General features: G+C 37.8%; 1 long non-coding RNA gene across 1 annotated transcript in view; it reads right to left on the reverse strand.

Annotated features, from left to right (window-relative positions):
* Positions 1-9,432: 9,432 nt before the first annotated feature.
* Positions 9,433-24,547, reverse strand: part of LOC129525837 (uncharacterized) — a 112,511-nt gene continuing 97,396 nt past the window's right edge. Inside the window, exons 4-6 of the long non-coding RNA XR_010129380.1 lie at positions 21,483-21,528; positions 13,324-13,499; positions 9,433-11,983 (exon numbers count right to left, since the gene is read on the reverse strand). This is a non-coding gene — a long non-coding RNA (uncharacterized lncRNA). The remainder of the gene's footprint in view (positions 11,984-13,323; positions 13,500-21,482; positions 21,529-24,547) is intronic.

Raw genomic sequence — 24,547 nt, forward strand, 5'->3', positions numbered from 1 at the left:
CCATGTGTCTCAAGCCTCTCCAATTTACCCTTGAATTCCTAATCAAACCAAACTAATAATCTACTCTCAGCATGAAATTCTGCAATTGTCTTCCTATTTAGTCGGCAATAATTTCCTTGAGTTCTTAGATTCCCTCAAAATGGCCTCTTTTTCTTGGTGCCTGATCCTTCTTTTGTTTAAAAGTAATAATATCTACCACAGATTGGGTTTCAATTCTGGTCTGAACTTACGTTATTTTCAAGCCCAAAGCCAATATGAAAACATGACGAAAAATGTTTAACAACTGTCTGGCAGGGAGAAGAACCCTGATTTGTAGGGTTTACTGATTTCAGTCGTGTAAAAATTCTCTGTGTTGCCAATTTCAAGCTACCAATATGTCATCAGTCACCTCACAAAATTACTGAGGATTGAACAATCTACTTGCATGAGCTGATGCAAGCTGGCCTTAGCACACAACTGGGTGGCCCTTTCACCCGTGACAAGCCATATAGCCAAGATACCCAAGATAAGTTTCCCTCAAGTTCTCTATATTGTATTCATTTTGCTTGAAAGCAAAATGGAATTTGAGACAGCAATCTAGAGCTACATATGTAGGCCTACTTCTAAAAGTTGAAAACTAGAACCTCTGCTAGGGTTCAACAATTTATGTGGAACTCGGTAATGCCTTACAGCTTAAAATCAGCCAGTGATGTTCTATCAATAATGGCTTAAAGATTTAATCCTGCCTCAGCCTGACCTCCAATACTTGGTCCAGATGTAGGATCAGGTCAAAGTGCAGCAATGTGCATTTTCAAGGCCCCACAATTTGATTAAAATGTCACCTTGGCCAATGCCTTTGCTGAAACCTGCTGAGCAGTTGCTTTTGCTAAAAGAAGGGAGAGCAGGACCAGATGATGTATGTTTAAGACCTTCTGTGCAGTCCTGCCTTTCTAAAATCAGTCGCACTTATGAGGCAAAGCTACATTAAGAAACCCACTGAGGTAAAAATCCACCCCCACCCCGGCCACAGCCTAGCATAATATCATCAAAGCATAGACCTACCCACCCTGCCCACACTGAAAGCCTCCTTATTCCATATATTCTTTACTTTCACAAATTATATTTCTTATTTCTCAATCTTGGGATTCAAGAGGCCCAATAAATAGCATACATCTATACTAACCCATTTAAGAAATGAGACAAAGGAGGATGGCAGACAGATATCAAAATATCATCTTTTTAATGGTGAAACTGAACTGAAAAATATGACTTACATGTGTGGGCAAATGGGCTTCCTAATTCTGAACCCTAGAACCTAAGACATAGGCTGAGGTCACCTAGGGCAGTCCTCTCCACATCAACAGGGCAGGACTAGCCCGTATAATCCTTCTGGAGAGAAGCAGAGCATTGCACGCACTTCAGGCATGGAGGCACTCTCCTAAGAAAAAGAGAGAAAGAAGCCAAGCCATGCAGGTTCCTTTCCTTATGTCAAACTCACAAATAATTTACTCTTCTTCCTCTGGAAAAGAAAACATGAGAAGTTGCACTAGTCAATGGTCCTCTAATGGAGCAAAACATCATCATAAGGGTTTAAACTTAACCATAAACAAGATATTGCTTCCCAATTTTTCCACTATTAAAAAGTGTTGCAATACAAATCCTTATACTTATCTCCTTATGCAATGTGCAAGAGTATCCTTGGAAATATACCTAGAAGAGGATTTGCTGAGTCATAGTATATCATATGGTAAATACTGTTAAATTGCTCTCCACAGTGGTTGAACGAGCCAATACTTCCACTGTTAGAATATAAGTTCCCATTGATCTCTATCCTTGCCAACGCTTAATGTTGCATGAATTATTAAAAAAAAAAACAACAGTCTGCTGGATATAAAATGGTATCTCAATATAAAAATGGCTTTAATTTGTATTTCCATTTTCCTGGTAAAGTTGAATTTCTTCTGTGTTTACTTATCATCAATATTTCTTTTCATATGATTTCCCCTTTCACTTTTTTGTTTGTATTTCCATCATTTTGTTTGACTTCTTACCAATTTATAGTGGGCCTTTTTCTCTCTTTTTAAATTCTGAATGCAAATCTAAGATCAATAATATGTGTTGCAAATCTCTCTCTTTTTTGTATTTTCTGTTTTTCTTCCTATACTCTATTTTAGAATTTGGGGGAGGAGGGTGGTAGGGTGGAGCTGAGATTTATTCTCCTGTTGACTCATTCACTCTTTTCCTGTATGTAAACATCTGTTTAATCCATCAATTTTTAAATATCAGCCAGAAGATATTATGGGAATTAAAAAAGGAAACTTCAAGGCCAGGCATGGTGGCTCACGGCACTTTGGGAGGCCGAGATGAGCAGATCACTTGAGATCAGGAGTTTGAGACCAGCCTGACCAAGATGGTGAAACCCCATCCCTACTAAAAATACAAAAATCAGCCGGGTGTGGTGGCACATGCCTGTAATCTCAGCTACTCAGGAGGCTGAGGCAGGAGAATCACTTGATCTCAGGAGGCAGAGGTTGCAATGAGCAGAGATTGCACCACTGCACTTCAGCCTGGGTGACAGAGTGACTCCATCTCAAAAAAAAACAAAAAATGAAAAAGAAAGAAAGAAACTTCGTATCAATCAAGTTTCTTCCTTGGCCATAACCCATAACCTCTGGATCTACTTCTTTCTTTAAATTCTTCCCTCATTTAGCCTCCCCTAACCTCTAATTCCCCAAAGAATTTGTCTCTGAACCTAACTTATATTATCTATTCTGAAAAGCAAAGTCTTGAAGTTACCTAAACCCTTAGAAGGCGATTTGAGGACTATTTTCACGTTTCCAAGAAGCATCTCAAAATATTCACTCATCAAAAGGGAGGATTTTGCTGTATGGTGGTCAACAGCACATTGGTCTGGACTTGCCCAGCACCACAGGAATTACAGTGCTCAAAGGAGAAAGTCCACAGTAGTTAGGACAAGTTGATTCCCCTATTCTTTTACCAATAATATACGTATTTCAACATAATTACTCTACCTGTTTTTTTTAGGATAAATTTTTAGATATGGAATGACTAGATCAAAGTGCATTTATTGCTTAAGGATTTTAGCAGGTATTGAAAAAAGCAGCGTTCTAATATAACTGAATCTATTTTTAATCCCATAGGCATTGACAATAGTTTCCAGACATTTTTAATGAGCCAGAACAGCACTGTCAGCAACATCAGAGAGCCAGAGTATATTGGAGACTTCACGTTAACAGATGAGGACACTGAGGACTGTCTTCCATATTTGTAGGACGTTTAGCATCTCTGGCCCATAGGCGGAACCCTCTCCCTTCACTCCCTACTCACATGTGCCTCTCACTGTGACCATCTCACAAACATTTCTAGGGGTCAAAAACAATACCTTTCCATAAAAAGCACAATGTACATAGCACCATCTCCAACAATGTAAATACATTTACTTACCAGTTTTTCTGTACCAAACACAGTGTTAGACACTGTAGATCTGAAATAAATTTTAAAAAGTTACTGCCTTTAAAATTTACTTATTTGGAGGAGACAAACATACAAACAATACTTAAAATATCTATAGCCTTAACTTTAACCTTTCCAAAACCATTATATAGTCTTAGTACACTGGATAAAAAAGAATAATATATATTTTTTCCTCAGTAGTAAAATAGAGTATTAGGGTATTTCTCTTCCAATTCCAACTCTCAAATTTGTTAATTTCCTAGAAGATGTGGTTTTTGCACTACCTGCAATTATATCCGTTATGAATCCATTTTACAATGAACTTAAATTTTAAAAAGAAATGATTCAAAACTTCAACATCTATTGTTTCAAAAATCATCTCTATGGTGTTGCTGATAATGTTTCTAATAGTGGGTCATGGGCTTTTTATCAAGTCAGTGGCTTTTATAGTTACGAAGGCTTGAAGGCTTGTTATAAACCAGAGGAAGCGGGTCAGAGTTCAAATCACTTTTGAAACTGGCCAGAAACCAGGCTTTGTGATGAGTATCTCTGTAGGTCTAACACATTCACACAGAAGTTGCCAACACAGATTGGAAAAAAAAAATACCCCACAAGAACCAGTGGAGTGGTTAAATCAGAAGAAAATAAAATCAGCACGTGGGAGGAATGCACATCTTCACACTATTTGAGCTTCACACTATTTGAGTTTTAGACATAGTCATCACTGCTTGTCTTTGCTTTTTCCTAAAAGTGGAAACTCCTGGAAAGCAGAGTTTCCTCAACTTCCCTAGAGCATCTAGCTATGAAATTCATGACCACTAGAGGGGTAAGAGTCAATTGAATATCCTAACTAGGAGTTGCTGATACTTCCATTTCAACCCCTGTAGTTGGTAATAATTCTAAAACATACTGCTCCCTTCCTGTGAGGAAAAGCCACCTTTCTGTAAACAATTGAATCCTTTTTTAATGATTCTGAAGTTTGGTGCCTCAGGGACACCCTCAGAAACAAGTTTCCTTTGCCCCAAACTGTAACTATGGAAAGTGTGGGAGGTTGGCCTTCTTACACTTAATCCTTTAGTTAGTAATAGGTTTTTCTTAAATTTGCTCTTTCTTCCGAAAGAGGAGTACAAAAAAACAAATTGTCTAAGGGCATTAAGCCATAAACAATTTTAACTAAACATTTTATGGGACCCCAAATTGTAAATGTTTATAATATGCTCATTCTGGGCTCCTATTTTTAGACCCTATTCAGACCCTATTTAAATCCTGTATTTAGACCCTATTCAGAAATTAGAGTCACAGGCATTAGGCATAAAGGATTAGGTTGTCTGTTCTCAGCCACCAACTTATCTCCTAATATGGCCAGTTGCTTTGCAAAAGCAAGAGTAGACTCAGCTATGGATGGATTCATACACATCCATCTTTGCTGAAAAAACTAACAGCTCAATGAGCACATACTTCTTGTGCTCTTTTAACATATGAAAGATTCTATTAAATATTTTGCTATCTACCTGGCATGAAGCCATTAGGTAAACAATTCAAATCAACCAACATTTATCAAAAACTAACCTGCCACAGCAAATATCTACTATAGATTCTCAGTGAATTTGAGGGAATTGACAAGTAATATCACAAACAGCTCTACAGCCCAACCAGCTGTACATGCTGGGTGGGATTAAGGAAATGGGGCTAGCCAGTGCCATTGTTTGAGATCAGAAACAACCTCATTGAGTATTTTGAGGAATGCTCCAAGGTCCCACCAGAGCCATCTTCTCACTTACCTGGTGTGAAAGTCCCACCAATAAAGTTGACTCTCCTGAGACCGTCAATAAAGATGTATTTGTTGAATTTGTTTGCTTCTCTGTATTTCCCTAACTAGATTAGAAGCTGCTTAATAGCTGCATGAAAGGTATTCATGAGTGTCTGCCTAATTAATTAATAGAATGTATTTGTATCTGATTATTTCTAGAAGACCTTGTTAAAGTGTTATCTGGAGACTGAGGGACACCTGAAGGCTCACAGTCTTTCTTTCTTTCTCCCACTGCAGCTTTTGAGCTCTTAACTCCTCAGAGCCTGAGAATCTCATGGCAGCTGTTGTTTGAATTCATTTCCTTCCCTGAGCCCCCAGAACTGACAGATTAACTATTTCTAAAGGCAGGGAGGAGGGACAGCAATTGGTGGTCAGTTTGACAGACATAATGTGTGCCTAGAGCTACAGTTTGCTTCTCTTCCCCTTCACCTTCTATCTATCATAAAAGTTTCCAGAATTCTTTAAAATAATGAACAGAGAACCAATCTGCATGAGCAAATCATTGGATAAGCACCAAGGCTCATTGTCATGATTCTCTTCATTTTGTCACAAACCCTAACAACGACTCCGGAGGGAAGATATTATCTCATTCTACACTGAAGAAGCATAAAGGCTCAAAGGGAGGTTGACTGGCTTACCTAAGGCCACTCAGCAGGCAAGTGACAGGGCCAGGCTTTGAACTCAAGACTGTCTGACTCCAAAGGCTTCATGTTTCGTCATTTGGGGCCAATGCCTTGCCTAAGTCTCAGTTTCATCTGTATCTTGAGGATTTCATATTAGATAACTGTGAGTGTTCTTCCCAGTGAACCCTTCAGAATTGGTGTTCCATTATCTCATTTTCCAACACTTGAACATCCATTTGACCCATGACAAAATTGAGACTGAGAGAAATGAATTGACTTGCCTAAATTCAGTGAGCACCTCACTGTAGCCCCTGGCCCAGAGCCTATGTTCTAACATCCATCCCCAGTCTCTTTAACATCTGACATCCTTAACCTGGCCTATCGGGCCCTAATCTTTCTGGCTTTTCTAAATGCCATTTTCCCCTTTATTTTTTACAGTCTGACCATAACGATTGCCTGGTCTACCTATCCTTACCCTCTGTTTCCACCCCCAAACCTTTGACTTGGGATAACACCAAATTATTCTTTAGGTCTCAGTTCAAATGTCACTTCCTAGGAGTAAGTTTTTTTAGCTACCACCTCCTCTACCCCACACATAGGGTTGCCAGATAAGATACAGGAGCCCAGTTGAATTTGAATTTTGGATAAACAATGAAGAAACTTTTTTATAAATGTGTCCCAAATACTGCATGAAGCATAATTACATTAAATGGTTCATTGTTTATCTGAGATTCTAATAAATTGGTGTCCTGTGTTCTTATTTGCTAAGTCTGGCAACTCTAAAACACTTTCAAATGAGATCTTTTCTTCTTGTTATACACTTTTAAGAGTACTATGGGCTCCTCTTTCATAATTGTTAATAAAATTATAAGTAATAATTTTTTATGATGCTTTGCTTAAAGATGGTGTCTGTGCCACTCTAGACTTGCTCCAAGACTGTGTCTATTTTGTTAACCATCTGATGTAGAAAGAAGAAAGGAAGAAAGAGAGAGAGAAGGAAAGAAGAAAGAAAAAGAAAGGAAGACATAGAGAGAGAAGGAAAGAAGAAAGAAAGAAAAAGAAAGAAAACAAAAGAAAGAAAGAACAAAGAGAAAAGGAAGGAAAGAAGGAAGGGAGGGAGGGAGGGAGGGAGAGGGGAGGGGAGGGGAGGGGAGAGAGGAGAATGAGAGTTATCTCAGTTTTCTCCTTGGTTAGTGAGAGTTCACATTGACATGTGTGTAACTTATCATGATAGCAATAGGCATTTTAGGCTCATTTAACTAGAACCCAGGCACTGCTCATATGTACAATAGCTTCATTCCTTTTTCATTCTTTTTCTCTCCTTCCTTTACTTACCCCAGCATCTATTGATGTTCTGGAAATACCTTTATTTTTAAGAGAGAAACGATGAGTTTTGGTATTGGGAGACAGTGCTCCACAAATATTTTCATGTTTCCTCATGGTCAGAGCTTTATGAACAAACAACACTGAACAAAGAACATTTGATTGAATATCAAACGTGTTAGTCCATTTGGGCTGCTATAAGAAAGTACCATAGACTGGGTAGCTTACAAACAATAGAAATTTATTTCTCACAGTTCTGTGGGCTGAGTCCAAGATCAAGGCGCCAGCATATTCAGTGTCTGGTTAGGGCATCTGCTTTCTGGTTCATAGATGGTGCCTTCTCACTGTGTCCTCACATGGTGGCAGGGTAAAAAAGCTCCTTCAGGTCCTTTTATAAAGACTCTAACCCCATTCATGAGGCTTCCACCTTCATCCTCTAATCACCTCCCAAAGGCCCCACTTTCTAATACTGTCACTTTAGGATTAGGATTTCAGCGCATGAATTTTGAGGATACACACATATTTGGACCATAGTATGAAACCTAAAGATAGACACCTCAGGATTTCTCTGTCCCTGAAACCGTTTGTTTACAGTCTAGGGTGGCAAAATAAAAACCCTCCCCTCTTCTCCACAAAAATAATTTTTTTTCCATTCAAGAGTAAAGTATTTCTTTCTTCCTCTTTCCAGAAGAAAACATGGATGGATGTCCCATAAACTTCCAAACTTTATAACTTCAGGGTTCCTCTTCTCCTGTAGAGCCAACGCCACTGCACATGCAGTGACATCAAGCCCTCATTGTGTTGCTTTGTGAGAACGTGGCATGCAAAACTTGGTCAGATATAAAGTTATATATATAACACACCTCACATATGTGTGCATGCACACACACACATAAATATATATACACAAACATATATACATATTGTGGCAGGCTAACTTTTTAGCTTGCAAATTCGGTAATATCTCTGATCTTTCGCAGTTTGGACTTAGCATTTTCAGTGTACTTGCTTGGAGGAAAGAGGAATAGGTAGCGTGAACTAGTGTGGTTATGTTTTCTATTCAGATACTTTGAGGTCAGAGGTCACACACCAAACTAAACCGCCCAAAGGAAGCATTGTGAGACATTGGGCACATGTAGGGCAGTGTCTTCCAGGCTCAGGTTCAGGCAATACATTTATCATTGAGCAGCAAAGGATGATATTCTCCTGATTTCTGCACAAAAGCCAGACCATTCTGGTTTCTCAAAACAGAATAATTGTGGCACATTTGAATATAGCATGTTTGAAAAAGCTGTTTTTTTCCAGCCTTTTACAGAAAGACCAGGGTTGTATAAAGACTAGGGGTCCTGCCTGCTGCTTGCAAATTTCTGGCAGCCCTGACTTCCCTGGCTTCTGACCTGCCATTTGTCCATGAATTTTCTCTCACTCCTGAGTCCCTCTCGGTGATTACTGCCTTTGGATTTTGGTTCCCTTTGACTTTACTTCTCCTGGGGCTATGGATTCTTTAGTGTTCTCTCCTTGGCTTTAAGTACTGCATTCTACCACTACCTCCATTCCAATGCTACACCCTACTTCCACCCCATGCAGAGTGCAGTGCCCTGGGCCTTGGCCTGTCTAGTAGGAGGCACCAGACAGAAATTACTAAGTGAGATTGTGTGTCTGGCTAGCAGTGCCTTGCTAGGTGACCAAGGCCAAGTCACTTACCTATCTGAGGTTCAATTGTCTCATTTATTTAGTCCAGCCTCAGGAACTGGATTAAACAATCAATAAAGAGGCCATTGTTATGTCTCAGACAAATGATGATGGGTTTGCCAAAACAAATGCAGCTACGGTCACTTCAATACACAACAAACCAAGCTGCATCATGAGCTATTAGACTCTCACTTACACTGGGAAAGAGGGAGATTCCAGGAGAGTGAAGAAGAAAAATAAGAGCAGAGAGAGGAGTTAAGTGCACCAAGAAAGAACATCAATGTTTCAAACCACATCTTGAGCTGTCCATTTTTTCTCAATAGTTTCCCTTAGGCCAATCACCAACTTGCCTTGGGAAGTGAATTGGCTCCATGGCAACAAGAAAAATGATACCTGAGGAAAATTTTGCAAAGCTAAACCCAAGAGAAACAATGCCAAGCAAACACTAAATATTTTCAAAAGCATTTTATTCTGCCCATGGTAATTTCCTGAGTATATATTGCAAGATCAATGCCCTCTATGACTCCTCTGAATACCCTCCTCACTGTGTTCCATTGTAGAAGGATCTTAAGTCATACAGACCCCAAAACTCTGTTCTACAGAACATCAACATCTACAAAAACAGGTTAGTATATAATTCCATGGGTGGGGAAAGGATTATGTGATAATAGATGCTGAAAAACGCTAAAGTTTTTGGGATTCACAATGCACCTTAGCCCGCTAAAGAATCTGAAAAGACATTCAGGGAAAAACTTGTATAACTTATCTGGGTTCCGTATATGCTACTAGATCCCTAGAACTCTTCCATTTCACAGGAACATATATTTTGAGAAATTTTATTGTGGATGCTATATTAATTTTCTAGGGTTGCTTTAACAAATTAGCAACAATTGGGTCGCTCAAAACAACAGATATTTATTCTGTCACAGTTCCAGAGGCCAGAAGTCTCAAACCAAGGTGTTGGCAAGTGCACACTCCTTCCAAACACTAGGAAGGAATCCATTCCTTGCTTCTTCCAGCTTCTGATGGCCCCAGGGACTCCTTGGCTTGTGGCTGCACCATTCAAACTTCTGCCTACATGGTCACATTGCATCCTCCTCTTCTGTTTCTCTCCACTTATCAGAATACATGCGATTGCATCTAGGTCCCTCTCAGACAATCCAGGATAAGCTCGTTGTCTCCATATCCATTTAAGGTCATATTTCTTCTTAACACATAAGGTTATATTCACAGGTTCCAGGAATTAGGGTGCAGACATATGTTTTCAGTGACCACCATTTAACACACTACACATGTTAATTGATAAACATCAAAGTGATAACTTCAACTTGATTCAATTTAATTCTACTCAGCCATCATCTGATGAGCCTATAGTATGTGCCAAGCACTGTCTTAGGCCAGATCATAAAATGATTCAAAGCCTAATTATCACCCATAAGCAATTTACATCCCAATAGAGGAAATGGACATGACAGTGAACTAATACCATGCAGAGTGATAGGTGCTTATAAAGTTATAATCAAAGCAGAACTGAGGAAGGGATTACTTCTTCCTAGGGAAGTAGGGAGAGCTTTCCAGAGGAGGAGATCATTCCGTTGAGATTTAAAGAATGAGTGACAGTTCCCCAGGCAGAGCACCAAGGGAATTTCAGGTGGAGGAAACACCATGGTCAAACATACAGATCATGGTGATAGAAGAAACTTGTGAAGATAAAATGAAAAAATGCATGCAAAGCTACTAGCACAATACTTGGCACTCAGCAACGTTACCTGTTTTTCCTAAACTAAAGAGGGTAGAAGCAGGAGATGAGGCCGAAGCAGGCATCAGACTGCTCTAAATTTAGTTTGGTGTATTTGTGTCTTTATGTGTATCCATATGAACATGGATAGGGCCATAGAGAGGAACTTAGAGAAGGTTCCATGAGAATGGGGTGTAGAAAATTATGCATGCAAATAGAAATAAAAACCAGTAAACTTCAGCCAATAGACATTTTGGAAGAAAAAGAATGGATTTAGTCAATAGCTAGATGGTTGGTTGACTGAATTTATTCATTAAAGCAAACAAACACACACGCACAATAGTTAGTCTGCAGATACTTCCACAGTCATTGGGGAGCAGTTGCATCACTTACATGGGACTTAATTTTTTTGGTCATGCCTCAGTACATGCTCTCAAAAGCCTCATGGAGCAGCGCTATGCCCAGTGTTGAGAGCCTGGCACTCAAATGGCACTTTAGAATGTTGTTTCTAGTAATAGTCTCCACCTTGATGAATGGCCTTATTTTAATGCCATTGGTATGTTGGCTGGGATGGAACTGGAGCTGGGTCTGCCAACTTCTGTTGCCAGTGAGACGTTTCTCACCTGGTAACCATCATTTGCAAGGGCCTGGAGTTCATGAAGCTAAATTTTGATAGAAACAACTGAGTTTTCCCATGAGTCCTTGGGTGACCTTTTAGGTCTCAGCTCAAATTTCATTTCCTCAGAGGTCTCCATTCCATCTAAAATAGCCCCACTCTGAGTCCAGTTTATCTTTACTACTGCACTCTGTGCTTTACCCAAACTACACCTATCACAGTCTATAATATCCGGTTCATTCATGTTTTCATGTGTTTATTTTTACTTTCTCATCTACTAGAATGTAAATTCTGAGGCCAGTACCTCCTCTGTCTTGTTCAACTTTATAGTCCCTACACATAGAATAGGACCTGGCATAGTTGTTGGTCAATAAATATTTCTCAAATAAATGCGTGAATGAAGACTGGAATCAGGGAATAATTAAACCGAAAAGGGGTCAGAATGGATGCTATAGGAAATAAAAGGTAATGAAATATTCCCTTTTAGGAATTGGATCAACCACTTCAGAATAAGTAACATAACACAGAAAAAAATTAGATGTAAATGGTCACTCATAGAATGGTCTCTCACTTGAACTTTTTGAAGGAGTTCCCACAATAACTTTACCTTTGACATTTAACAATTGTCCATATTCTGTTTGTGAGGAATGTTTTGTACAGGGAAGAGCCAGACTGGATCTCTCAAAATCTGATCTTCATGATGCAAACAAACTTCTGGGGGCATTTTTCTAAAAAATAAAAGAAAGAGTTCATCTTACTTGCAAAAAAATGATAGAGATTAAACAGTATTGCTTGACTCCCATAAATAAATGCAAATCATACTTACTGAAACTGAAAAAGAGTAAGTTCTAAATTGATTATTTAGCTAAGATATTAGGAAGCAGTGAGTATTTCAAAACATGTCCCAAGTTTCTGACGTAGAGGAATTAGCCTCTAGGAGCCTGACATTTTATGAGTGACTGCGTTAACCTAAGTGATAATTGAAGATCATGGAGCTGCATAGAAGGAGAAGAAAAATAAATGGCACAACTTGCCCTAAGGAAAGTAATTTATTCCAAGAACAATTCTAGAAGATTATACTCAAAATATGCTGTGGCTATCCCAAACATGAGATGGTAGATAATTATAGGCAGTAAAGATTAACCAAAAATAAAGTCATACAAGATGGACGTCATTTCTACTTTTATGACAGTTGCTTGTATCTCTCCTCATATTGTGACTTTAAGCCTCTGAACTTGACCCTGTCTTCTGGGATTATGCCTAAAGATTGGGTCCTTGGCCAAGCAAGGCAGGCTTGAGACAATTACACCAGGAGGTCAAGCTTCTTTCATAGGAATTTAGCAAGGCTTTTAACCACTTCTCATGAATAGTTTTAGGCAAAATTAAGGCATGTAGGCTGTTGGATTCATTTCTTTGAATAAATCCACTCAGCAAAATATTAAGTAATATATTAGGTGTCAAAACATTGGAGAGATCTGTACTACAGAACCTCAGCTTTCTGAACTTGACCCCCTTCTATCCAGTATGTTTAATGAACATATAAATGAAGACACAGACAGCATGTGTACCAATCTTGCAGACACCAGAAAACTAGAGTACCTTCTCAGGTATTAATCAGCATTCAAAAAACTGGCAGAAGGGTCAAAACTGAACAATTCAATGCTTCAGTTTAAGGGAAACGTTTAACTGCAGGTTAAATAGAACAGATCTGACTAAGCAACAGTTCTTGGGGAAAAAAGACAAAGAGTTTAGTTACCTGCAAATTCCATATGAACTAGAAGCAACGGGGTTTGTAGAATAAAGCATGCATTCACAACCATCCAGCCCTGTAATTTCAAAGCTAAATAAGACCAAGCCTGGCTTAATTAATATTTTTGAGTGAACGAACAAAGGAACAATTTAATAAATGAGATAACTAAAAAGTAATTTTAAGGTTTTACTAGGCAAAACTGGTCAAAGAGTTTTATCAAGTATTTCTTCACAATTGTAGCTGTAAATATTCGATAGGTTGCTTTATAAAGTAGTAAACTCCACAAAGTTGGCCTTATAAAAGTAAATGGTGCCCTACCTTACAAAGAAGCTTTGAATTGCACGAGGGAATTGGGCCGGATGACTTCCAATGCTCTCTCCATCTTAGGATTCTCTTGAAATACTTTTCACCGAGAGATGGTAGAGATGACATCCACAAAAGAAGGGATTTCTTTTTCCAGACCAGAACGGAATCTGGTGAGCACTCTTCTTCACCTTAGGACAAAAAGAAAGGGAGAGAGAGAGAGAAAAATAAAATAGGGGTTAAGTTACAATGACCTAGATAAAATCCTAGCTCTTCCACCATAGAATTGTAAACTTTGAACCTGTTAGTTATCTCTCTAAGTAAGTCCAGGTCTTCTCGTCTATAAATTGGGAATAATATTATTCCCTAGACAAGATGGTGTCCTGGCAGAAGAGGATAAAGAATATAGCATCTAGCATTAACTAAATGTGCAACGGCTAGTGTTCAAGGTGAAATCTATGTGTTCAAGCATAGGTCATGGCTGAGTGAGTCCCTGGGGGCAGTTATTTGTCTCTTGTCCTGCCCTTCTGGAAAAAAATGCATCAAATTGCATTTATTTTGTATGTTGTACATCCTATTACAGATATTTCTTTCTAAGATTGGCTTAGCTTTTCTCATTTGCCACCTATAAAGGCCTTGATCTTTAAAACATAAACACACACAAAGAGACCGAGAGAAAGAGACAGGTAGAGAGAGAGAGAGAGAGAGAGAGAGATTTTTTGAAACCCTGAAGTTAATTTTATTTTGGAAATAGATGTGCTCACCAAGTCAAGCCAGTCACAGATAAGCATTTCCCTCAATCATTTACAATTAAAATTTCCTCAAAACTAAGATTCAGACTATATTTGCAAGGTTGCAAAGATACGGTTTCTCTTGGGCACACAGATTTTGCAACTCAGCAAGCTTTAGAGGAATACCTGAAAGTTAATCACACCTTGGATATACTTTTGCATTTCCTTTGCATGAGCATTACATTTTGAAAAACAAGAATCAGCATGTTTGCTAGGTAAAATACAAAATGTTTTTAAAATATAGTTTCTGTTAAACATCTCACAAGTCCTTCTGAGATCATTTTCAGAGTGATGAACTCCTCTTAAGACAGAAATATAGTAAGTTGTCTCCAGAAGAAAATAACTAAATTTCATGTACATTGACACAGAGAGCCACAGAGGGGAAGATAAACAATATCGCTATCATGCTAAGCAACTGCGTGGATCAACACTCCCTTCAACTCTCCTCTCATTACTGAGAGACTGTTTTTGCTGTGAAAGTGCACACCGTTCTGAAATTCCAGGTAAATGGAATCAGCTGTCATGGCAGAAACAAAGGACAAGGAAATTGACGTTTGTTGGCACTGTGCAAAGCACTGTGTTTTCTAATTTAATCCTCAGGACAAATCTATGAGGTAAGTTGCATTGGCCTCATTGTAAAGATAAGTTATTTGAGGGCTGCTGAGGTTAAGTGACTTTTTCAAACCAGGCTGACTTTTCAACTCACTGTGACTTTTCTTACTCACTGTGGTGAATAAGCATAAGAAAATATTCATCCTTAGATTCATTACTGATTTTTTTTCCTGCTGTTGAAATAATTATTTTACTTTGCATCGAACATCTTTGAGTCTATTGTCAGGTATTTCTCATCCACATTTTTATTTTAAAATCAGGGCTAATGCAATTCCATTCCTAGATATTTACTCAAAGAATTGAAAACAGATACTCAAATAACTAAATGTAACTCATGCTCACAGCAGCACAATTCACGATTGCCAAAAGGTAGAAACAGCCTTAATGTTCATCAACAGATGAATAGATAAACCGACTGTGGGACATATATATATTCTGTTGTGTATATATCTACAAAATAGAATAATATTCAGCCATGAAAAGAAATGAAGTACTGATAACATGCTACGATATGGCTATATCTACAAAACATGTTGAATGAAAGAAGCGAAACACAAAACATCACGTATTGTATGATTCCATGTATGTGAAATGCTGTATCCAGAATTGATAAATCTATAGAAACAGAATGCAGATTGACAGTGGTCAGGGCTGTGGAGGAAGGGGTAACAAGAAAAAATGCTTGATGGGTAATGGACTTTACTTTGGGGTGATGGAAATGTTTTGGAACTAGATAGAAGTAGGTGATGGTTACACTGAGTTGTCCACCTTAAAATGATTGATTTTATGTTTTATAAATTTCATCTCAGTGAAATTTAAATCAATTATAAATTGATCTTTTAAAGTCAGAACTAATGACCTTTCATCCAAGATTGCTGCTGAGGGCTCTTCTGTTTTTTCTTTTCCAGATGGAGTCTTGCTCTGTCGCCCACGCTGGAGTGCAGGAGCGATCTCGGCTCACTGCAAACTCCGCCTCCGGGGTTCAGGCGATTCTCCTGCCTCAGGCTCCCTAGCAGCTGGGATTCCAGGTGTGCGGCACAGCGCCCGGCTAATTTTTGTATTTTTAGTAGAGATAGAATTTCGCCACGTTGGCCAGCCTGGTATTGAACCCCTGACCACAGGTGATCCATCCGCTCAGCCTCCCAAAGTGCTGAGATTACAGGAGTGAACCACCGCGCCCAGCAGCTGAGGGCATTTTCTTTGCTGAGGAAAGTAATAGTGATGATCAGATCTGTAATTTTCCTGTATTAAATGCCTAGAACTCTACAGTCAACAGATGGCGCTCTAGTTCCAATTGTTACAGAAGTTCTCTGCCCATCCCCAAGCAAAGGGTTGTTTTCATCAATGAAAAGAGAATAAACATTGTGCTTTAACTTTTTTACGTAGCTAAAAAAAATAAATAAAGCGTCTTAATTCCTTTCAGAAATTACTTTCAACTCAATTATGAAGTTAATATTAGCGACTTTTAGAACAGAAGTCATACTTGAAAATATTACGCATATCAAAACAGCAGATAGAGTTTTAAAAAGCAAGAGTTTTACAAGCAGATAGACCTGGATTTTAATTTAAACCCTACCATTTGCTCACTGTGCGTCCTTGAGCAATTTGCTGAATCTCTCTGAATCTCAGTTTCCTCTTCTGCAAAATTTTGACAATAATACCTACTTCTGAAGGTAGTTTTGACAATTAGAAATAATGTCACATGCTTTGCAAAACATTTAGTATGTAGTAACTACTCAGAAAGATAGCTATTCTAATTAGTGACAGAGAACATACAAACATACAGGTAGGATTTCTCTGCCTTAGATCATATGTGTTTAAATGAGTTTGAAGCATCAGAGATCTAGTTGTAAATTCTGAGTAAGCTGAAAGTGTTATATGGTTATGCTTTCTCTAAACCAATCATTGAAGTGATGCCATATTAATATGGCTGAAAGTTTGTAATATATTTTTAGGTAGAGAGAAAAAAACAGATTATAAAATGGTAATATAGTGTCGTCCCAATTTTGTTTAAAAACAGTATACATCTAGTAAGATATAAACCAAAATGTTAACGTTAGTTATCACTGGTTTATGAGACTATAGTTTATTTCTATATTTTTAACACTTTTCTGCATTTTTAATATTTTCTATAATAAATATTCATTTTTCATGACAAAAAGAAATGTCATGTAATAATATGAAGTCAAACATATATCAAATATTGATACTGCAGAAGTTTTCTTTTGTGAACCAGTTGAATCCATAGAAGGACCGCTCTCAGAGCTCAAACACAGTGCTCCAGGGTGCTACCTGCTGCTTAGAATTCTCCATAGGAGAAACGAGAAAAAGAAAAACCAAGCCCAGTTATGCTTCTCTGTGCCAGTTTTTCAAGCCAGCATATATAGAAGTATCTAGAAGATATACAAATGATTAGGAAGCAGGAAGTTCAGCCAGCCACATTATTTAGGATCATGTCAAACACATCCCTAAAAATTAAAAAGTAATAATGATTTCAGTATTTCTTATTAATCTTAATTAGTGAGACAAGGCCTTTGTATCAATTCATAACAAATTTAGGAGTATTCGTGAAAAATTTTAAATACAATATATACTTTGACCAGCAACCCCACTTCTTGGACACTGACCTATAGAAAGACACATTTGTGTACCAAGTTTCATGGCCAAGAATTGTACAGGAAAACATTGTAAGAACAAAGATTTCCACTAAAGGGTAAATGATTTTAACATTATGAGACATTTATACTATGTAATGCTATGCATCTGCCAAACAGAATGCTATAGACTTCTACATATGGACATGGAATGATCTCCTACACGTATTAACTCTAAGAAAAATAAGCAAATTCAAGAACTATTTCCCAAAGAAACCCCTTTTATGTTTTAATAAATCTATATGTGTGTATAGATTTGTATATTTATATATGTAAATACATAGAAATATTGAAAAGGTCTAGAAAGATAAATATCCAATTATTAACAATGACTATGTCTAGGAAAGGTAGTTTTTAAAACTTTATATTTTCTGAATTGTTTTAATTCCTTCATACACACACATTTCCATTTATAAACTTGAATTCAGTTGAACTCTTGGCAGGGATGGAAGACATGGTGTCCATCTAGCCACAGAGACATAACTGATAGCTCAGACTGGTAGGAGAATCAATTAGCTCACTCATTCAACAAATATTTATTGAATATTTACAAGATGCCAAGCCTATGCTAGAAACTGTAGGTGCAAAAATGAAAATAGTAAAACATTGTCTCTGTCTTCAAATTTTCCACGAAGGTATACATACCTCATTAAAAAAATCTGGATTTTCACTTGTTCTTTATCTTATAAGTTTTTTATAAAGTTAGTAGAAACAATGGTTTCTTAGTGTTGCAGAAAACGCAGTAATGAATCATTAACAGTGAATCAACAGTGGCTCGAGGAAACATCTTTATGACTTACATCATTAAGATTTGAAGAATTGATTCCGCTCCCACCTCCTAACATATACCCTTCCTCTACCCCTAAGCTCACAGTTGATGCCAAAATCTCTTTATTGTGAGTTACACGGAGACAGGAGCAGTGACGCAAGCTACCTGAAGTCTACTAAATCCACTGTTGCCCTCTCGGTAAACCAGTATGACTGCAGCAACAGGAAGGACCACAAGATGGCAGACTGGAAACGAGTCATGGAGCCTACAGCAGGCGATGAGGTGCTACAGCCAGTGGAATCCCGTAGCCCCGGCGTCTGAAGAGAGACTGGGAAGGGCTTTATAGATCTGTTGAACGGAGGGATCAGAGCGAAGAACAATTTTGGCACCACTCTAGTGCTTGCTCACATCTCTTAGTGTTCTATTTAGTTGTTTTTACCATCTAAAAAACAAACCATGTTCATCTCTTCTTCCCACCCCAAATAGATAGTCATACTCATCAAAATCAATCATAGCTTTCTATTTTAGTATGATTGAGTAGCAGAATTTTTAAATTGGACAGGATCTCCCCAAATTTGAGGATGAGGTGCTTCATGCATAGGGAGGAGGCAGAAAGATAGATAGGGACCTGGTGGGACAAAGAAGCACAAGTCCACATTGTCATTAGGAAAGGCTCTTTTCATGGTGTATGGGGACTAGGGTTGAGAAATTATTTTCAGGAAGTTGTGTGAGTAAGGCCAAAACTGTAATTTTCCAGACTTTATACCTGTGCATGCAGAGAAACATAGGTAAAGATGTTGAGTAATGTGAAAGTGTACATTGGTGCTGCTGTTCTTATTTAAGCAGATAAAGTATCTACATAACCTATGACCCAGCCATTTCATTCCTGGGCATATATCTCAAATAAATCCTCACAGGCTTGTAAGCATATATGCACAAAGATGACAGTGTGGTTTGTAGTGTCCAGCAACTGGAGGTAACCTGGGTGCTCATAATTGGGAGAGTAGATAAGTAAGTGGTGGCTTACAGATATTTACAGGATCATGCATAAAAGGGCAAATGGCCAAGCAGCACATATTTTGACCTGCCAACACGGTGTTGACCAGGATGGCTCTTGGAGACAGAAGGAGCAGACATCTGGGACCTCCAATATGGTCCTATCATACTCTGAGACAGTGCACAGCAATCTGGCAGGGCCAACTGTCTGACTCTAGGAAAAGGACATTGAACCTTGAGCTAGGAGGTTTGAAAGCTGTGATTGAGGTGGCATTGGCCTCTTTTGAAAAGCAAAATCCCAACGTGTATTTTGAGAACATTGATAATTTGTTGTCAAGACAACTTGCATAAAAAGTCAGCCAGGCACGGTGGCTAATGCCTGTAATCCTAGCACTTTGGGAGGCTGAGTGGGTGGATTGCCTGAGCTCAGGAGTTCAAGACCAGCGTAGACAACATGGTGTAACCCTATCTCTACTAAAATGCTAAAAAATTGGCCTGGCATGGTGGTGCGGGCCTGCAGTCCCAGCTACTTGGGAGACTGAGGCATGAGAATCACTTGAACCCGGGAGGCGGAGGTTGCAGTGAGCCGAGATCACACCACTGCACTCTAGACTGGGCCACAGAGCAAGACTCTGTCAAAAAGAAAAAAAAGGCAAAAGTAGAATAGTTAATACTGTGTGGTATAGACACAGAGTCAAATTTATTGACCAGAACAGAATAGACATCAGGAAGAGAGTGCACCTGTGAAAGACTAAATGTACAAAAATACAGAAGTCTGACATTGCCAGACATTGATAAAGATTTGAATCAATGGATATTAATACACTTCTGATGGGAACACAAATCAATTTAATCACTTTGGAAAACAGTTTGACACCTTCATATCAAGTTAAATAGTTTACGTGCAAAGACCAAGCAATTCCACTCTTAGGTACCCTAGAAACTAGAAGAATTGTTGGGCATGTATACCAAGAGAAATGAATAAAACATGTATCACAGTATCCTTCGTATCAGTAAAAATTGAAAAGAAAAAAAAAAAACCTTCCAATTTCCAACAACAGGAGAGTGACTAAATGAATTATATTATAGAGTAATTATACAGTGGAATATTACACAACCTAAAAATGAATGAACTAAAGCTACTCACAAGCATAGAAAGACATTTTAGAAACATAATGTGAAATGAAATAAGTCACAGAAGATGACATACAGCATGATACAAATAGAATGTTCAAAATCAAGCAAAAGTATACAATGTTATTGTTGGGGAAACATTAACTAAAAAGAACTAAACTACTTCTAAAAATGTAAGAGAATGACAAGCATAAAATTTAGGAGAGGAGTTAGTTACCTCTTAAAACGGAGGCACAGGCTGGGCTTGGGGACAATCACATTCCTGCAAGGGCTGACTGAGGTAAGATCAGTGATGGAGTCACAGATATGCCTTATATAACTTATGTAAATGTTATTGTGATTTTTATACATTAGTTATTACATTAAGAATGTTAACATATGTATTAAAAGTAAAAAATAAAATCCAGACATTAATGACAGGATGTATTCAGGCATGTTTAGCAGTTCACTTTTCTCCTGTATTTATTTCCTTTAATACTTCCTTAAATGTACAAGGGTTAAACATCATGCTCTTCTGATTCTTTCTCACAGGTATTCTGTCAAAGACGAACAGGGGTAGATTCGGAGAAAAAAAAGGAAAATCAAAGAACTCTTCCAGGTACAATAGGGCCCTGAAGAAACAAGCTTTAATCTGTCACTATGGTAAAGGTGAACTTCAGATAGTAAAGAGAACTTCATTTTCTCTTTACATCACTTTGTCTGATTGAAAAATTCCACATACATATGTTTTAGTCATTCAAACTAGCCCATCAATTTAAGGGTAGGTTATGAGGTCCTGCTATTTGTAAAATTTTAGCTTGCAACAGGATATCTCTGCTAGCCTACAGAGTAGAGCATGGGCAGATTTGTGCATTATTGGTTTGTGTCTGCGGCCCATAATTTAACAAAACTTACTTAAAATTCTGAAGGACTACTGAACAAAATGTGCTTGTCTTTGGATAACAGAAAATTTAAATTCTCATTTTAAGTACTTAGCCTATTGTTTTTTAATGTTTGACACCTTAGACCCTTGTAATTTTGCAAAGACTTGCATACATTTGGATCAAAAGCAATTCGGCTAACTTTTCATTTTGTATAATATCATTCTCAGCCATATTTATTTCTTAAGTCACGTTTTTCCTGAATACCAGACTTCTTTAGTAGACACTGAGGAATGAAAGCATGATATAAAGAACACAGGATTTAGAGTGTAAGGACATGAGTTTAAGTCTGACTTACTAAATGGTTCAAGTTTCTTGGCCTTTCTGGGCTTCAATTTACTCATCTGGAAAATGAAGAAAATAATTGCATTAGTCAAGATTTTTTTCTGTGTGTAATTCAATTCAATTTGTTTGTCAATTCCATTCAAGATCACTTAAAAAACAAATTCAGGAACTTCACATTGCTGGAAGTTCAGTAGTCAATGCAATTAGATCTAGAACGTCATAAGTCTCTTTCCCCATCTCTATTTTCTGCCTCTCTCCAAATACTCACATCTTTATTCAAACAAACTCTCATCATTTGGTGGGAAAAACTACTTCTAATTGACCTAGAGTCACATTCTTCCAGTTCAGCCAATTCAGGAGGATTTTTTTTAAAAAAGGATAATTCTCTCACCCAACATCAGATTGATCTTTTTAATGCTCATTTCTAAGTCAATTACTGCTCCAAGAATGATAGGCTGTTGTAATTGGTCCACCTGAGCTCACATGCTTACCCCTGAGAACAAAGCAGTAGATATACTAATTGACAGACTCACCAGGGCCACTCATTTTGGACGAGAACAGATCCCCACAGCAGGCAGAAGTGATGTAGAGCTGAAACTCAATTTTCCACTACAGTAGTAATTTCTCTAGCTAGAGTGTTACAATGACTGAAAATTTGGGACACAGCACTTTTTATATTGTAGAATACATTACATCTTTGGTTAAGGTGATTTTTTAATTTAAAAAAGTATGAAAATATTCAAAGACAGAACATAAGATCCTATTAAAGTAAGGCATCTGTTCAAAACAAGTCATTTATTGTGTAAGATTAGACAAAAGGCTATATATTTACAAAGCAAATTATATAAAAATGAAGGAAATAAATATTAGTTTTATGTTTAATATAGATTTTTTTGAGAAATGAAAGTCATCATAAAATCTCCAGTGACTTTAAGTGCCCACAATAAACTAAATGTCTCATTTTCTATCAAGAACTAAATGTGCTCAGGGGTGTGAACATGTCATGATTGCTTAGCTTAATGGGTGGGAGGTAAATGCACTCTTAACTAGAGGGAAAATTTTTTCTAAAGATCATTGCAACATTTATAGAACTACACACAATTTTATAAAATTGAATGGTTGGAAGTAACCTGCAAAGTTCATCATCTTTGCTATGGCTTTAGAATGACAATCAAGGAAATATTAATAACTATCTTGAAATAGATTTTTTAAATGTCTTCCAGGGAGACCCTCTCTGGGGAACCTATGTTTCATACAATAAATCAAACTCCATCTTCACCTCTTCCCTTCCAGTTGCCAGGAAATAATTGGATTACACTACAGCTCCCAGGGCAGTGGTTCTCAAACTGGATTATTCATCAGAATCACTTGGGAAACTTCATAAAATATAGACTTCCAGTCCTACTCTAGACATACCGAACCAGGGTCCAGGAATCGGTCTTTTTTAAAAGCCTCCCTAAAGTGTCAGTCTAGAGCTACTTTGATCTATGTGCTGGCTTTGGGGAATCACAGAGTTTAGGACTCTAAATAATAATTATATATATATATATATATATATACACACACACACATATTATTCAAGGGATATATATGCAGGTTTGTTACATGGGTATACTGCATGATGCTGAGGTTTGCGACATGAATTGTCCCATCATCTTGGTAATGAGCCTAGTACCCAATAAGTAGTTTTTCAGTCCATGCCCTGCTCTACCCCTCCCCCTTCTAGTAGTCCCTAGTGTGTATTGTCCTTATCTTTATGTCCACGTGTATTCAGTGTTTAGCTCCACTTATCAAAGAGAACATGTGGTATTTGGTTTTCTGTTCCTCCATTAGTTCACTTAGGATACTGGCCTCCAGCTGCATCCGTGTTGCTGCCAATGACCTGACTTCATTCTTTCTTATGGCTGCATAGTATTCCATGGTGTACACATCCACTTTTTCTTTATCCAGTCCACCATTGATAGGCACGTATATGGATTCTATGTCTTTGCTATTGTGAATAGCATTGTGATAAACACACAAATGCAGGCGTCGTTTTGATAGAATAATTTATTTTCCTTTGGATTTATTCCCTGTAATTGCTTTGAGCACTATGGCCATTTTGAGGATATTGATTCTTCCAATTCATGAGCATGGAATATTTTTCCATTTCTTTGTGTTGTAGGACTAAGGAGGTATTTGATGATGACTCTAAGATGTCATCGTCAAGAGAAATGTATCTCCTATTTTATCAGGTACTGGGAGAGAAACAAGCAAGCTGTTTTTACTTTTCTTGTTTTTTCTTTGAGACAGGATCTCACTGTGTCATCCAGATTGGAGTGCAGTGGTGTGATCACAGCTCACTGCAGCCTCGATCTCCCAAGCTCAAGTGATCCTCCCACCTCAGCCTCATAAGTAGCTGGGACTAAAGGCATGTGCCACCACACCCAGCTATTTTTTTTTAAATTTCTTCAGAAAAACGAAGTCTCACTATATTGCTTAGGCTGGTCTCAAACTCCTGACTTCAAGAAATCCTCCTGCCTCACGCTCCCAAAGTGCTAGGATTACAGGCATGAACCACCACTCCCAGCTATGTTTTAATTTTTGAAGTTCTAACTATATGAAGGAAGTCTGTGACTCTCTCCATTTTCTAATTTTACCTTCAGAATATTGATGTTAATATTATGAATATTGACTATTAAAATATTGATATTGGTATCCAATTCTAAAACCTCTACAGGCAATAAATTTTCTGTTACATGCTCTGGATGTTTGAAAGTGCTACAAAAAGAGATGGAATTATCAAGAAGAGACGAAACAGTAAGTAGACAAGTTCCCCTCATTTCATAATAGAGAGAATTTCCTGAATTTATTAAGAGTGGTTCCATCCTTTCTGAAAAGGTTATCAGTTCACATCCAAATGGGAAACTATCATGAAGTTATTAAGTACATGATGCTGAAGAATTTTAAAGAGATCAAGCCATGTAAAAGGTTTTTTATCCTGCTTTTCTCTGTTTGCAATACATTATAAACATTTTCCATGCAGTTATAATTCTTCATGTATATGTTGGAATGTACATGGTATATATGCATATGCAT

The sequence above is a fragment of the Gorilla gorilla genome, chromosome 10 (genome assembly GCF_029281585.2).
Source record: "Gorilla gorilla gorilla isolate KB3781 chromosome 10, NHGRI_mGorGor1-v2.1_pri, whole genome shotgun sequence".
Taxonomy (NCBI): domain Eukaryota; kingdom Metazoa; phylum Chordata; class Mammalia; order Primates; family Hominidae; genus Gorilla; species Gorilla gorilla.